The 15326-nt window shown below is 40.4% G+C and overlaps 1 protein-coding gene across 6 annotated transcripts in view; it reads left to right on the forward strand.

Moving 5' to 3' along the window:
• The window catches only part of EPS8 (EGFR pathway substrate 8, signaling adaptor), a 124362-nt gene that overhangs the window by 16097 nt on the left and 92939 nt on the right, over positions 1-15326 (forward strand). The gene's annotated exons all lie outside the window — the stretch shown is intronic.

The raw sequence follows: 15326 nt of genomic DNA on the forward strand, positions 1-15326 counted from the left end.
TGTGCTTTAAGATCAGAGTTTAATGGGAGGATACAATGCTTTAGCTGAAGATTGTACTGTGGAAGACACAAAGTTTTTCTTTAAGAGGAACCAAAGCTGGGAATACTCCTTTTGGGGAGGGGGAATGAGCACTTGAGAAATTAGTCTTTAAAGAGGGCAGGTGCAAAGTTTGACTCAAAGCCAAGCTTCTGAGAGTCCACATGAACAACCAAGGTATGCAAAATGATTCTTAAAACCCCAGAGCTGGGGAGTGGAGGCCATGAGCCTCCATCCATCCTTAAAGGAGCAGTGCTGACACCTTTTTTTTTTTTTTTTTTTTTTTTTTACTCTTCCCTTCTCTCAGCAAGTGGTAGATGTGTCTTGATTCTGATCTGTCACGTTATGTCACTGGCTAACATTTCTGCAACCTGTAGAGAACTATAGAGTACTGAAATTGGTACGTTCTGAAATTCATAAAGAGAATTGGAACAGCATAGTCATAAACTAATCTCGATTAAACTCTTTTTGTCTTATTTGCAGCAGAAATTCAGCAGTCTGAAGCTGACAGAGTGCAAAGGCGACCTTCAAGGTGATGGGAATGGTTAGGACAGACCAGATTTTACCAATGAATTTGTGATTTCCATAGTGCCTCTGAATAACCCATTTATTTCTCTGAAGCAAACTAGGAGTTGTTGCTCTTTGCCTAAAGACCAGCATTTTTAAAGCAAGCTTAGAGTTCTCTCAACCTCCCATGCAACAGCTTGGAGAATTTTTCTTGACAGATAATAATATTGTGAGGAAAAGGAAGTTTTGCAACCCTTAAACTTCCTGAAGAAAAAAGTGCTGCTAAGATTCCTTGGAAAAAAAAATAATAACATGACAAAATATTCAATGAGTCATAATTTACAGGAACATCAGTTTTCTGACATGGTAACAAGATACAATTTTTTTCCATTTATCCCAAAGGAAGGCAAATTTTGCCAGCTTTTTTGCTGGTGTTACACTTCAGTATTGCAATCATATTTAAAGGAATAGTACCCAATTTCATCCCTCAGTAAAATGAGGATGCTTCTGAATTAATAATGGAAACTCTCAACATCAGGTTTGAACATCAAATAAAAGGAAATGAGGAATCAGTTGAATAAAAGAATAAGAAATTTCTTAAAGACATGGCATAAATAATGAAGCTGAACATTTGCAGAAATGCTTATAAAGGAAAGCCATTCCCATTGCAACAATTAGCCTGCAGCTTAGTGCAAGAGAATGCTGCTTCAGCTAACAAATCTGATTTCTATAGCACAGTGCTGAGACTGGCTCAGACTAAAACTGAAATATTCTCTTACTGAGGTACTAATGCTAATTAGTGAATGAAAGATCTCTTCCAAGTGAAGTCACTTCTCCTGTATGAACTAGTGGCCCAATTTTAAAGAAGGCTCTCACCTGATCAGCCTTTGAGGCATTGCAGTAAGCAGTAGAGTTTTACAACTCTTATGCTCAATAACATTTCTGAAGGATGTGCTTTCATACAATGAAGGTGTGCTGGATGTCTGGTTTTAAGCTCCTGGAGACTTGTTCTCCTTGACGTCTTTTCCCCCTCACATCTCACTGTGCTTCTGAATATCTGTTGTGCACAAGGTTTTCTCTTGGCCTCCTAGAGAAAAATATTGGGGTTATGATCCTAAGGGAAATATTTTACTTCCTTTTTTTGGTTTGTTTTTTGCTTGTTTTTTTCTGGTATTTAACATAGCAATGGATCAATAGTGGTCCTTGTCTGTGTTGTTCCCACAGCTGCAGTAGTGTGGAGCATCAGAAATTTGGTTTGTCCTGGACCTTGAAAGTTGCTATGGTAACTGTACATCCCACTGGGGGCTTGAGTTAGGTGTGCACACCCCATTTACCTTCCCAGCGTTTCTCTGCAAATGTCTTAGGTCTGGGAACATCATTGAAACATCATTTCTGGTGTGCTAAGGAAAAGGAATCCCTCCTCCTGTCTCTGCCTCCCTTTGCTGCAGTCTGTGGTTTCCTCCTCACTCTGTGCTGGGTGAGGAACTGCAGATGCTCACCTGGAGCTTCCTGCATGCTGATGGGCACTGGTGGAGGGCTGGTCCAAGCTCTTGGTCTCCAAGTGCCCTGCCTGTGGGAAAGGGACGCTTGAGGAGCTGAGCCTGACACGTGGACACCCAGCTGAGTGCCTGCAGGGGCTGCTCCTCTCTGAACCGCTGGGTTTGGGCTCCTGGAAGTTGCTTTCTTACCCAAAAGCAGCTGGCCTCCTGTGCCCTGCCTGGGCATTGCTTCCTTCTGAAGCACCACACAGGTAAGAGCTGACCTTCAGAGTTAGTGCTCTGGGGGCTGGACCTTGTCCGGGGCAGTTCAAACATCTCTCTTCATCACCCCTTCCTAAGAATACAGCAGGAGCTGCATATGGGCTTAAAGAAGGAACTCTTCGTGGGGATGGAATGTGAGCAACCATTGTGTAAATGTTTTTTACATTATACAGTGAGAATTATACCCTTCTCTTTGATTTTTATGCTTTTTTTTTTTTTTTTTTTTGCCAAACTCTAATCCAGAGGGATTTTTCAGGAAGCCAGCATCTCCCACAAGCAAGAATGTGATGGCTCCTCTCTTTCTCCTTCTGTGTAAGATATTCTCTCTTATTTTGGGTGCTGCTTTACCACTCATCCTGTGGTAGGACAGTGAGCCAGCCCTGCTGGTGCCCCCACGCACTCAGTGGAGCGGAGCACAGGCTGAGTGCCTCCCTGAGCTTGCAGCTGGAGTGAATTATGTTTAGGTTTCTGTTCCATCTGGCTGAAGGTTCAGCACCATCTGTGAGCTGCTTGTAGACAGCAGCGGGTCTCATGTTCTGGAGTGCATTTGGGTGAGAGAGAAGAGGGGCTGGGAGGGGTGGCAACCCCTGCTTTTGGTGTACTTTGTGTGCATGTGTGGTGAGATGTGCCTGGACTGACTGCCAAAAAATCTTCAAAGGGTCTTTCTCACCATGGTCAGGTCCTGCTAGCTTCCTGCACTCAGCTTTTGTTAGCCTTTTGGTATTCTTAGTACCTTTCTTTTTTTGCTCCTTATTCAGTTCCAGCTGTTGGCTTCCTGTTGCCCACTTCTCATCATTGAGCGGTGGCACTGAGGGATGGCTCTGGTGCCTCTGGGGTAACAAATAAATACCAGATGGATCTTTCTTTGGGCCCTGCTCATGGTGGCATTCCTTTGACTTTTTGATAAGTAGAAGTCCATTTTCCTGATTCAGGAGGTAGGAAACTCTCTATCTTCCATTTGCCAGGATGTTGTGAGGTGGGGATTCTTCCTCCCTCCCTAAGAAGCACAAGAGAGAACCTACTCCTCAACGAATCCTGCCAATTCTTCTTTGCCCTTGGAGAACATTCCTCTATAGATTTTGAGGGTTATTTTTGGTTTGTTTTGTTGTGGGTTTGGTGGGGGTTTTTTGAGCCAGTTTTGGTAAACAAGCTGAACTTGCCTAAGGCTACAGATACAAAGAAATTTAGGATGGTGACCTGAAACTTTATGCTGAGACATTTTTGCAGAGCAGCTCTGTTACCAGCTTGCAAGCCCTGGGTAATTTGTTTCCTCTGTAAATCTCCCTGAAGAGGAGGCAAGTGTAAAGTATTAAAAAAAACCCAAAATCTTGTAGTCAACTTTCTGCCTTTCCTGGAGGTGGAGAAGAGAGCTATTATGCATGGCCACAGTTCTTTTTTTTTCCCTTCTCTTTCCTGATGTTTGATACTTGGGAGTGGGGTATCACCCCATTTTACATATTTATTTTACATACACCCACAATTTTACATATTTATTATTAGAAATCTGTTTTTGACGCTTTGCATCTCAGTCCTGACTGGAATGCAAAAAACATCCAGTTTGATAGGACAGATATAGTTTATACCCCCAGGACACTGGCTGAGGATGGCTGTGCAAGGCCACAGATATTTGCCTTCCCTCTTGCAAATTCAGTGGAAAATATTTGTCCAAGCTCCTTCCTTGTCCTGCTGTTTTGCTTAAGCTGGAACACAATGCAGTGAAATGTGTAGAAAAATAAGTACAGACACTTTGATATCAATCTTTTCTTTCTTGTTGGGCACAAGCTAACCAGAGAGCTCCTGCATCTGCTGCTGTGTCCCAGTGCTTGCCCTGGGAAATGCTCAGCTGGGGCAAAAAGTTCTCCTTTAGGTTGTGGCAGAGGAATATAACTTTCAGCACTGGTTTTGCTAGGAAATTCACTGTGAAAATAGTACTGGAAGCTGTCAAATTGCAATGGATTTGCAGATTTCTGGAAAAAAAAAAAACAATATGCCAAGCTGAAGTTAGGGTTTTAGGAACAGTCTAAGCACTGTTATATGGGGAAATAATTATTTTCTTACCTGGCTAGAGGACTGCCAGCTTTCATGCTGTCAGGAAGAATGCACATGTAACCTGAATAACACATAATCATGTCTCACTGGAACTTAAAGACATGATTTACAGGACTGACAGGCTCTTTGATGTATCAGCATTGAGTGGTCAGAAAAATGCACTTCAAGTACCTAGATAAGAATTAGGCTGAAAAATATGTCATGTTTTTAATGCTGTGAATTGTTATGTCTCCTAGTAAGCCTTGTATGCAAAACATTTTTACTTCTCTCAGAAACACTGAACATAATATTCTCATTTTCCTGTGTTGTTACTGCAGCATTTTTGCAGTTTGATAATAGCTATTTCTTTTTCTAATCCATCTGTGCCCACTGTGTTTGGTTTTGCCCACTGCACGCAGCCTTCATTTCTGGTGGTTCCATGACAATTGTAGCATTCTGGGGACAAAGCTGTGCCACAGCATTGCCACTCACTGCAGGAGGAGGTATTTAAATCCCCAGTTTCATGTTGACAGCACTGCGGTGAAAACTTTCTCTCTTGGTCCCTTCTGCAGCCATACCATGATTGCCAGTATCAGTATGAATAATGAGTGGCTGGAAAACAAGGGAACCAAGTGGCTGTGACACCCCTTTCTAGAAATACCTCATCTTCCTGCCTAGTTTTCCCGAGGGAATCAGCTCCAGTGTTGTTTGTTTTACAGGCTGGGGAGTGTGCTCATCTCCCTGCTTTCACAAGGGTCTGTCCAGGGATTTTGTGAAGGCGCGTGCCCAGCATCACCACTAAGCAGATATTTCCTGAGCTGATTGATGGATGCTATAGATGATAAAACTTTGAGCTACTACAGGCAAGGTTTTGCATTGTAAGTGGATTTTTCCTCTCTCAGGGAAGGGCTGCCTCAGTCTCAGTAGAAGGTGACCGGCACAAACCGAATTCCTTAGCTTTGTTCTGCAGCTGCACCCCAAGTCATCCTGTGTCCACAATAATTTCCTACAAGGAGAGATTTAGAACTTCGAGGTCCTGGCCTGAGTGTCGTTCTTCGGAAGGAACTGCATCAATGGGCACAGAGCCTTGCCAAGGTGGCTGGTGGAGGTCCTGAGGCAATATTCAGTGTGACAGAATAAGCAGTGCTCCAGTTAGCACAGTCATCTCTCATGCAGGGAGATGCCTCTGTGCCTTTCAAGACAAAGAGCCTTTTCACTGTATGTCCAGCTATTGTTCTGGTAGTTCTTTGGGGGGAATTACCACATCTTTGTTTTCCTTAGGGCAGGGAAAGGGTTCTGCACTGTTCTCACAGAAAAGCCCAGTGTTTGAAGACACAAGGCTTACATGAGGATTAACTTTTTAAAAGACTTGAGGGTCCCCGTGGAGTTGCCTGAGCCCATTAATAGAAGTTTGATTTTTCAGCCTAATGTATTAATTATGTTTGTCCAATTCCTAGAGGACCAGTAGATCAAATTAATCTTAATTAAATTTAAGGCTGCGATAGGAGGGAAAAAAAAATATTGTAGAGTTTAAAGCTTGAAAGAGCCACTAGACAAGCAGACTCTTATTTTTTCTGATTAAAATGTAAATGCAATTTAAATTAAATTCCAGTAAATACATTTTAACTTGCTCATTTTTACACTGGAGTTAGACTTCAGTAATATGGTGACTGCTGTGCTTTTGTCTTCATGGGAAGGTTGTTTTTTAGACCAATAGGTTGACAGCTCTTTTGATAAAACCTGGCTTGTCATGCTAAGCCTGTAAATTATTTTGATGAAATTTGTGACTCTAAATAGTAATATTAATACTAGAAACAAAATTTCTATGGTGGATGTTTCTATCTGCTCAAAAGAGAAAAAGCTGAAAGTGATAAAGATGGAAGCCACTCATACTTATGTTCTCAAGTTGACTTAAATCTTCCATTCAAATCCTGCTCTAGGAATCCTTAGATGTGTGAGATCATGCAGAATTACTTAATCTCCTGAGGATGTCTGCATTTTAATAAAAACAGATGTCAGTTTTGCATCTTGAGGTCTATTTCTTGTTTCTGAGGAAGCTTTTTCTTTTGATTCAAATCCAACACAAGTTTGGTTTTTTTTTAATATTTGTGTTTATCAGGCTAATATCACCCTCTTGTAAAACAACAAAACATCTCTCCATTTCTTATTTTGTAGTGTGTATTCAGTGCTCTTTCTTATCTCTTGTCTCATAACAAAACTTGTGTACACATAAACATCACCAGAATGAGTTTTTTTCCCATAATATTCATTTTCAGTATTTTAGGGATCTAAAAGACAGTATTGGCTTTGGTCTTCTAGAAACATTCTTGTTAAGAGCTGTCATTTACTACTTCCTTTGGTCTATTTTTTTGTCCACCTTGTTTTAAAACAAGTCCTTGAAGCTTGCAGGAAGTTTAGCACAGGATGTTTGTGGTGCAATCCACATACATAATTGATATGTTTTATACATTTATGCCCTAGGTGGGCAACATGAAGTATCTGGTTTATGTTTGGGGGTATTTTAGCATGGCAAGACACTGCCAGCAGTGTTTTGAACCTCCTGGGAATTGAAAATATTTCCTCTGGAGTATGATTTTGATTATACATATTTTCTCTGTCTTCTGTTTCCTATGTGTCTGTCATGCACATCCTTCCTTTATTTTAGCAGTCTTTATTTCACCCTAGCAAACAGAGGGGACACTGTGGATTTATTATTAAACTCTAATAAGGGTGCACAAATTGTTTTGAAGTTCAAGACAAATGACACTGCTTGGGCAATGTAAATAATGCATGGGTTACCTGACAGACTGGAGGCACTTCTAGAGTTTCTCACCTCATCCCATCTCCTGCAAAGGATTGGGAAAGGTCAGCTACCAGTTAGGCTGGGAACTGCTGCTGTCTTCATTAGGCTTAAAAAGATTGTCCCCACTTTCAATTTTTCTCCATTTTTTTCCCTAAGCCTCATAATACAGGTGTGTAAGATGTGTTTTGCTTTTCCATTATAACCTTGTATCTAAAGTTTTGTGATTTGGCCCCAAGTTTATTCCTTCATGCAAAGATGTGGAATAGCCTCTTTCAGCCTACAAGGAGCAGTGTTTTATTCACATTTTTCTTGATTTTGTTTTCCAATTTGAGGTTCTTTTCATTCATCACCATGAATTGATATTTTATGGCCAGAATTGCAAGTCTGAAAGTAGCTTTGAATGCATAAAATAACAATGTACTGAATGTTTTAAACAAGAGCAGATTTCTGATTTTATTTATTTTCCCCAGAAAAATTCTGGTGGTATGATTAACATGATGAAACACTGGATTAGGAATTGTTTGTTCAGAGGGATTTTATGTTTGAGTGTGTTCAGCATTGGTAATGACTCTATGCAGTGAACAAAACCAAACACAATTGAAATACTTTGTTGATAGTAGCAAGCAAAAATTGTAGGCATTCTTGGGAAACCTAAAGGCTTTTACTTTTTCTTTAATGTCCTCACTTTGTTGTTTAGCAATGTTGATTTAGAGCTACTCTGTTTTGATCATAATTACCAGGCAAAAGTAGTGTGGAAATATGAGAGAGGTGCAGAATGGTCAATACAGAGCAGAGAAGTACCCCTGTAACCTTGGTGGGGCTTTTTTGGGTTTTTCCAGTTTGCAGGGAGGCTGAGCATTTTTGTGTTGGTTTTTCTGTATGATCTGTTAGCTCAGGATTAGGCCCTTTTGTTTGTGGTGTAAATCCTGTTGTTGGCCTACAAAGAATATTAATGAACTTCTGTGCTTATATGTGCCCTGTTGCAGAATCGGCTCCTTACTAATAAGGCAATAAAAGCAGAAATGACATGATACAAGGAAGTCAAAGAGAATCTGGGATCAGGTCAAGGGCAAGCACCCTTGTTCCAAAATTATAAAACAGAGGAAGGGAGATAATTAGAAAAGTTGGAAGGTATTTAAGCATGAGGATTTCCTTTTTATGCACCCTTAACTTTTAGAAGTGCATTACTGTGAGACATTACTGAAAGCATTACTTTTTAATAGGCCTCAATAAAAGAAACATTAACAAGAAAACCTTTATAGAGGTAAGTGGTGGTTTTTGTCATTCGTCTGGGTTTTTTTTATGAACTGGAACCTTTTAGAAAGCTGACTCCTAGATCAGACTTGATGAAAGGAATATTATTTTGTAGTTGACCTTTGCAGGGCTCCTGATGGGTACTTGGCCATCCTTGGTACCTTTCATCACCTACAGGACACTGAGGGAGGGACCTTGTCCTACAGCAAAGGGGCTGTCATGCTTGTTTTTCACATGTAGGCTCTGAGGAGAATATCTAGGCCAAAGTCTCCAGGAATCCTTGCCTTTCAGACTGTCCTGCCCTGAGCCCTACTCCAGATTGGATTGCCCATTTTTTAAAACCCAGCCAACCAAAGGAAAAAAGACAACCAAAAAATCCCCAACCCTTCCCCCCAAAACCCCACATTTAAGCAATAAACCAATTTTTAGAGTTCTTATCACTACCACTTTGCTACCACTTTTAATGTGATTTATTCCCACTGCAATAGGAATTACAGGTTATGCTCTATTGGGAGCATTGCAGATTCTTTAGAAGGAACAGAGCAGCTGAGAAAACTGCCACCTTGTCCTTGTAGACTATTAGATTCTTGATTCATTTTTGTCCCTTTTTTTGTTAGACCTGATAATTGGCCTGAAAAGAGGATTGTTCTTTTTCTTTTCCCCTTTTTCCCCCTACATTCATTGCTACACTGATAAAGGCTATTACAAACCTTGCTTTTCATAGTTGCATTGATTTTTTTTTTTTTTTTAAGGTGGTTTTAACTTGGCATGTGATTTAACGTGCCTCATTGCAATATAATAAACCATTAATTAGTGAAGAAGAGGTCAATAATGAGGGGTTCCAGGGCTGTGGTCAGTAGTAATGATGGAGCAGAAGAAGAAAGGTCACAGAGGCTGAATTTTGTCACAGGTTGCTTTGAGTCAGGGCAGAAGGTTTCTGACTTTGATGGGCACTATCAGAAGAGACTGGAAAACGTCACCAAGAGTGCAGTGCTTTGATCCCAGGGGGCTACATGAGCTAGCCAGTGATTCTGACCGGGGAGAAGTGCAAAGGCAAAGGTAAGAAATGGCATTTGAGGAAACGAAGAGATGGACTGAAAATTCTGGCATCCAGATGTCTCCACACCGTGACTCTTTTGTGATTCCCAGGTAAAGGATAGCATGAACTGCTCAAGGCTGTCTGCTTTTACAACTGTCTATAAACAATGTGACTTGATGTGTGGGAGTTTAGGAAAAAAAATTAAGAGGTCGGTAGAAGTTTTTGGGTGTTTCAGAGGCCGTGCCCATGGTGTGCTCTGTCTTCTCTTGGGATAAAAATTTAATGAATCCAAATTTCAATACAGCTTCAAAGTAACTGCTGATGACATCATGATGGGGAAACTCCTCCTCCTCCTCAGCTACAAAGAGAAAATTATTGGCACTGAAACTAATTTATTACTACAGACCATGCTTAAAATAACTTTTATGACCACAGTGGCTGTAGTGTGGAGGATGTCTGTAGGTGTATTGATGTGAAAACCCCTCTCCTCTCCTTTGAGGAAGGGATTTCAAAGAGCTGCCTGAATTTTTCATTCCTTAATAAACAGGAAAAAAAAAATCAAGATTTTCCTGATAATAGAGTTCCCAGTGCTGGTAAATGCCAGGTTGCTAATCTGTGCACAGTATTAAATTTATACCAGTCTGAACCAAATGTTCTGTCCTTCACCTTTTGGCCCTGGAGTTAGTCGCTGTTCCTTCGTGCTGCTTCCCCACCCTTCTTTTAAAGGGATTCCTGTTTTCTGGCTTCCTTCTTCCACATCTTGAGAAGTCTCCCACAACAAATAACTTTACAGAAGGCAAGATTAGCATATTTTTTAAACAAGCTTCTTGATTTGTTAAATTTTCACATGAATGCTGGGCGTTTTTTATGGTGTGCTTTGCCCTTCTGGAAAAGTAAGAGATCCTGACTTTTCAGGCTACAACAGGACAGTTGCCTGGATTATTTCAGCTCTCACTTTACAAGAGGGCCAGCAAAGGAAGGACTTGATAGCAGGCAGCTGGGAAATTACTGAGCACAGTGGACATTCTGGTAATCTCTAGTGCTGGGATATGCCGAGGATGGATGTTGCTTTATGCTGGTCTGTCCATATTCTGTTTTGCTGTTTCTGTGGAATGTCATGTGTTTTTGGTGGTGTGGTGTTTTTTTTTTTTTTTTTTTTACCCTTTGCTGAACAGGAAAATGGAGCAAAAAAGGTCAGCTAGAAGAACAAGCACTGTTACTTTTCACAGCCTAGTTTCTCCTCTGAGCACCTGTGGCAAACAACCTCCCCTTCTAAGCCAGTGGTAGGATGGGAAATCCCCTGAAATAAATCAGTGCCTTTGGGTGGTGCAGAGGGAATGCAAAGGGTGAGCAGGGATATGATGGATGTTTTTGCCAGATGGCAGTCTTCTAGAAATTGATATTTAGGACGTTCCTCAAGTCCCACCAAATGTGCTAAGCCTGAGAAGTAAGGGCTGAGCATTTCTGTTCACATTTCAGAGTGACTAGTACGAAACCACCCCCTTCTTGCACTCTCCTGCTCTTTTCCAAAACCCAAATTATTTTTCTTACCACTTTTTCTGAAACCACATGTGATGCTTCCCACGCATCTCTTAAGCTACAGATGCCCATGTCAAAGGTACGGGAATTGATGCAGTTTTTGAGAGAATTCCCAATCTTATGACGTCCCTTTGTGGGTGTGGGTGGTGAATTTAAGCACACCAGTAACACCCTGTGTCTGTTTCCCATTGCAGAGCTCATCCTTTCAGTCTGTATTGGTATTTGAAGACAATAATCTAATCTTCCTAAATAATATCCTGTTCTCAGTTTTGTTTGCTTTCCCCATGCAATATCTAAAGAGACAGGTTTGTCTTTTGTAGTGCTAGCAAGAAATCCCAGGTCTGCTGAGATGTAAGACCAACTGTGTATTGACTTCAGGAAGGCAGAAACTTAGCCTCTGCAGTTTTTTGTTAATTAATAATCTCTCTTTGGTTCAATTGAAAAAATAGTAATTGTAGGGTTTCCACTAAGATATGCCTCTAGCAGGTAGAATAAGAGTTTGCATATGAATGTATTTGACATTGTAACTTTAATGCACTAAGGTTCAGAAGTGGATGTAAGCTGAATTTATGAAAATAATTTTTATAATACCTGAGACTAATATAATTTGTCTCCTATTTCAAAATAGAAATAGTACTCATTGATTTTCTATTTATTATAGCTGATCCTTGCAGAGTTTGAAAACCAAACATTGTGGCAGGAGGAATCTAAAAGAAAAACCAGGTTTCATTGTCTACTCTGTAAGAAACTGAAGCTGAAAAAATGCAGAAGTAAGCAAGGAAACAGCTTGTGACAATAGCCACTGAAATCTAATATCTGGCTGTGAATAAACCAGGTCTGACATTGATGTGTGGAATCAAGGAAAGTATAAACACTCAAAAAGTGGCAATAATAATAAATATCTACAGTAATTTTGAACTCCTATGGCAATGGAGATGGACAACTTTTAGACGTCAGACTGGATTTACAAAGCTTTGCATCAGTATGAGTAACATGAGTCACGCTTTGCAGTTCTATTGTCTTCCCCTCAGATTTCTGTCTCTCTTTGTAGCCATCCCACTCTTGGGTGGTATTTTATTCATCTCTTTAGGGCAACTATTCTATAGTGGAATTATAGTGCAGCATTTTGAAATGATGCTGTTGAATGTAATCTTTTAAGTGTCTGACTGGTACATGAGTGGTGTGGAGGCTTCCTTTTCTTTTGGCATTCTGACTAAATGATGCAGCATGTTAGCCCATCAGAGAGAAGGGATGGGCGTTTGTGTGGCAAGTGTGACAAGTCTGTCTGTGGTACATTGGGAAAACCTGCACGTCTAGAGATGCTGGATGTTGCATTGTGTGTCTGGTGAAATGAGCATTTCTGTTAGCCAAGGAACTTCCACAAATGTACGTGTAAGCAGACCTGCTGCAGAGTTAGACGTTGAGAAGTTTTTTGGGGGGCTCAGTATCTCCCTACAGGGGAGAGGGTGCGTATTATGTCTCTTAGTTTTAAATTCATTAGTGCTTCTAAAAGAGGGATTACAAATGCATCACACTGAAAGATATGTTGTCTCTCTTGACCTTTCCAATAATGCTTTTATCTGTGCCTTGCAAAGAGGCTTTTCTCTGTGCACTCACCCATCACCTCCTTGAAGGCCAATAGAGGTAAAAGCTGAACTTGGAGGAGGCTTTTTGTTGATTTTGGATTTCTTTAGTTCTGTGTTTTTTTTTTTTCCTAGATTACATAAATGACTGATTTAGAAACAAAATATTATGTTAAATAAACTGTTGTGTGATGATTTCAAGTTCTTTTTCCTGGGTGCTGCATTGCCATCTCAACACACTGCCTCTCTCTTTTCCACATCCTCAAACCCTGCTGGTGTGCATCAAGAGACAAAAAAAAAAAAAAAAAAAAAAAAAAAAAGGAGAGATTTAATTACAGCTGCTTATAGTGCTGTGGAAGAAATGTTTTATAAAATAGTCAAAAAGGCCCCTTCCCTACTATTATTACTAATTTCCCAGAGAAGCAGTGGTTCCAGATCTGTTCAGGTCACCACTTCCCCTCCCTTTGAAGTGTGTGACTGTACTTTTACAAGACAAGGTTATGCCAAACTAATTGATTCTTTTTTCCCCTTCTTATTTAATAAGTTTGGCTGAGCCACATTTACTTGGATTAAATACAAGCGAAAAGAAAACTCACATTGGTTCAGGAAGTTTGTTTTGTGGTCCTTTGGAAAAGAACATTCTGTCCACTCTTTGTAAGACCAATACAAACAGTCTTTTGGCACACACACTATTCTTTGTAGATACCTTACTTTAAATTATCTCTCTGCTATTTTGCAAGATTAAGTATCACAGTCCATATTTCCTGGATAAATCCTGCCTTGTGTAATTGTGCTTTTGCTTTGGAAGTCACATCTGCAGTGGTAGTTGGTAGTTTCACGCGATTAAATCTTCTAAACACTATTTGAGATCTGCTGATGAAAGATATTGAATAATGGAAATGGTGATTATAAATTTTAGGATAGTAAATGTGGTTTATGTAATAGCACTTATTTGGAAGTGGTTATAGATCATTGTAGAAATGATCATGTAAGAATATGATGTTAAGGAAAAAGAGCTGTAGTGGCACAGAGTAAAACTGCAAGAGGTTTTTTATTTATTTTGTAGTTGAGGAATTGTGTGTGAGTTTTCTCCATTTTGTGGAAAAATGTCCTTTTCCCTTTTAACTTTTTAAAGGATATCATTAAGCTACTCTGTGCTACTAAAGGAGAACTGGGATAATGCATTTCATGTGCTTGTAGCAGGCATTTCTCACATGTGAGAATCTGGCAGGAGCCTCCAGAACTGGGAGTAACAGCAGAGAAGGAAATGTGCAACCTTAGTCTAACAGGGACCAATCTGTGGTGCCCTCTTTTGATAATATATTCAGAGGAACCAGCTAGGGGAGGATCTTAAGTGATGTTAATAAGTTGTTGGTCTGATTCTTCAAGTGTCTGTAACTTCTACTGGCTTGGGCTCTTACTGCAAGGGAAAGCACAGATATCCTGTACATTGTAGGAGGCAGTCCTGCATGTAGTAAATAATATTCCTAGAGAGTGATAAAAGCAAATCAAATCTGTCCCATAACAGCTTTGAATTGAGCTAAAGGTTTACACATATATTTGTATGTAAGAGCTATGTTTTTTAACGTAAAAGGAAAATACAATGAAGAACCCCAACCTTTTGAACTTTCTATTTCCATACATTTAAATCCAAAGACTAAAGTATTTTGAATGTCATGTCTGTCTTATCTTTCTAGCAAAGCTTTTTCCTATAATTAAAAAGGCATCAATTTTTCTAATTGTTGCCAAATCAAATCTGAGCCTCCCACACAATCATCTCACCCTTCCCTCCCCCTCCCATCATTGTCTGATATTTTGTTTGCACAGTCATTATTCATTAACTGTGTTCATGTCCAGGGCAGCAAACAGAAGAATCACATTAGCAAGGAGGAGCTCAGAAACTCACCAGTGAAATCTGTTTTTTCTTTTTCTGTTTTACATTGGCTTTCAGATGAGAATCCCAAAACCTGTAACAAATTTCAGAGATGAGGAGCCTGGAAACAACGAGTGTGCTTCTGTTTGCTATTTCCTTTTCTTAGCAGAATTCTTTAGTCTTCCATTCTACTGAGAAGAATTCATTTCTATGTAAGAAGCTACTCAGATTATAAGTTGCTATTGGAAAGAGCTGTAGTCTGTCCTTTTTCTTCTTTTTTTTCTTCTTACAGAATCACACACAATCCTTAGTTAGATTTGGGAGGGACCTCTGGAGATCATCTCATCCAGCCCCCTTGCCAAGGTAGGGCTCACCTAGAGCAGGTTACACAAGAAGAGGTGAGCTGTGGAATCTCCAGGAAAGGGAGATTCCACAGCCTCCCTGGGCAGCTGTTTCAGTGCAAAGTTCTTCCTTATGTTCAGGTTCTTCCTTATGTTCAGGTTCTTCCTTATGTTCAGGTGGAACTTACTGTGATTTAGTTTATGGCCACTGCTCCTTGCCCTGTCACTGGGCACCACAGAAAAGAGCCTGGCACCACCTTCTTGGCACCCCTTTGCCATATTTATGTGTATTGATGAGATGCCCTCTCAGTCTTCTCTTCCCTGGACTACCCAAGCCCAGCTCCCACAGTCTCCTCTAGAGAGGGGCACTCCAGAGCCCTCATCATCACTATGTCCCTCTGCTGCTCCAGTAGCTCCTGATCTTTCTTGGACTTTATCCATGATTTGAAGGGAATGAAATGGGCATGGAAGCATGGAGAGTCTTGCCTGAGGTCACTGAGGCTCACGAATGGAAGGCAACCTCTGCTGCCTTAAGGTTGTGCCCATGTGTTGTTCTTTCTTCT

This window comes from Anomalospiza imberbis, chromosome 5 (assembly GCF_031753505.1).
Source record: "Anomalospiza imberbis isolate Cuckoo-Finch-1a 21T00152 chromosome 5, ASM3175350v1, whole genome shotgun sequence".
Classification (NCBI taxonomy): domain Eukaryota; kingdom Metazoa; phylum Chordata; class Aves; order Passeriformes; family Viduidae; genus Anomalospiza; species Anomalospiza imberbis.